Raw genomic sequence first — 2,101 nt, 5'->3', positions numbered from 1 at the left:
AACCAGCCTAACGATGTATATGCTACAGTAAAACCTTTTTGTATCGAATTTAAAAAGGACCCGGAGAAATTGTTCGCTTTAAGCTAAATTATTATAGAGTTAGTGAAAGTAAATACTCTTGTTGACTGATTTCTAACTAACGGTCATGCCGCAGTTGCGACTCCGATTTATGACTAGGACTATTAAATACATGTACCTATATATCAACACATATTCAAAGATCGACACATTACATGTTACAGAAACGTGGACCAATTTATTTCAAACGACGAAGAAGAAACTAAATGTACATTTTCATATTTTCTGAAATCAGTCTGTGATCTTGGTTTGTGTTTTCACTTATTTTTTTCGAAATATGACTCGAATGCCGACAGCTACTGAACAATACTTGTTGAATTTGCAGTTGCGCAGAGTTGAAAAAGTTCACAACAGTTTGAAGTTACAGCTGTTTTCACCTACTGGTTCATCATCTACGTCGTTAACAGAATAATTGTTGATCACAGCGATTATCGCCTCGTCAAAGCCCACATGAAGTTCAAATATGGGACATATTCGTCCAGATCGCAGATCTTGGGAACATCACGCATACTCTCTGAATTAAATGGGAGAGAGAAACACCATCCTCGTCGTCCGAGGTGTTCTAAATGGCAACAGATTCTAAATGTAGATATGAGAAATCCAGCTTGTTCACATAGCAGTTGTGAATGCAATCCTGTGTTAGCTGCTATCACGCAGTATAAACTGTATGGATGGGCTATCAAAATATTGATATGTATCTCGCGTTTCCTCTCTAAATCATCAAGGTAGAGTTTAATCAGTCGTGTGCGGTACCTGTAACAAAATATGCTAACATTCAATTTCAAATAAAGTGAGAATGCAAGTAGCCAATAGTCTCGGTTTCATTTGAAAATCGCTTGGGTTTGAAAATGATTTAGACGACAAAGGGGCGTGATTCGGGTTATCATGATTTCCTTTATAAAGTTGGCATTGTTTACATGTATGAAGTACTCATGTAAGAATTTGTTTGGAAGTTACGCCCCTTAATATGATTTGATCGATTTGTAATACTTTTTTGTCGTACCCGTCAACACTGTTGTGTCAAATTAATCACCACGTGATATTGCCACTACCAGTATTTGTTTGTTTTTTAAGTATATTCCACCCTAAAAGACGTTTCATATTAACGCCGTAAATATATATACTCATAGGAATAACATTTTCTACAGGAGTTAAACAAAAATTCATTTCAGTAGCCCGCGCTTGGCACTGTTAAACTGTGACATCGATTAAGCGTATGAATTTGAGTTTCATTTAACATAACAGGAAAGGTTGTTATTTAACACTCAAGGTGACCTTATGACTTAATGGTTTGATATCTTTGATATGTAACTGATAAAATAACTGATCAAAACGCAAGTTGTATCCTATTCTAGTCAGGACGTTCGTGATGGAAGGACATCGGGAGGTCAAAATGGTGTAATTGATGATAATTACCATGCTCATTACGCGGTAAGATTCAATTATATAATACGAGTTAATGATCTCAAAGTACAGGTCTTGAAGGCCGTCTGTGATGAAGTCTGGTAGACGGGTCCTGTCAGACTGCTCATCACCCCCGGGATAAAAAGTAGACCTTTCTCTGTTTGTGTCTGGCTATGCCTTTGACTGGGTGATGATCGTCAGCGTTGACGGACAGACCAATTGTTAGGAGATTTGTTGTAAACTAGAATCAGTGTTTGTCTTACCACAATCGTCTGTTGTCCCAGAGTTCGGTAACCTGAAACATGTCTGTTTCCCTCTTGAAGAAAGTATCAGTGCACGATATTGCTTCACACTGTGATCAATAGCTCATTAAAGAGAATATCGTTTCTCATTAATCTTTTTTATCAGGTTAGGGAAGATTGATAACAATTTGTTGATGTACTACCATTTTATACAAATATGATATCAAAAAAAGCATTTGTTTGTTTTTTGCTTAGTTAAAGGAAATCTACAGCAAGAATCCTATATATATTCTCTATTACGTGTTTTTGTTTTCCAAAGTCTCTTTGGTGTCAAGTTTGGATCCGTTATTCTTAGAAATTAACTCCTGAAAGTTTGT

The 2,101-nt window shown here is 36.4% G+C and overlaps 1 pseudogene; it reads right to left on the bottom strand.

Moving 5' to 3' along the window:
- Positions 1 to 294: 294 nt before the first annotated feature.
- On the bottom strand, positions 295 to 1,786 carry LOC132565354 (uncharacterized; annotated as a pseudogene).
- Between the last annotated feature and the right edge of the window lie 315 nt (positions 1,787 to 2,101).

This window comes from Ylistrum balloti, unplaced genomic scaffold, assembly GCF_031769215.1.
Source record: "Ylistrum balloti isolate Yb309-2 unplaced genomic scaffold, AGI_CSIRO_Ybal_v1 Utg369716, whole genome shotgun sequence".
In the NCBI taxonomy this organism is placed as follows: Eukaryota; Metazoa; Mollusca; class Bivalvia; order Pectinida; family Pectinidae; genus Ylistrum; species Ylistrum balloti.
Note: the sequence above shows the minus strand (reverse complement) of the source record. Positions and strands in the feature narration are given on the sequence as shown.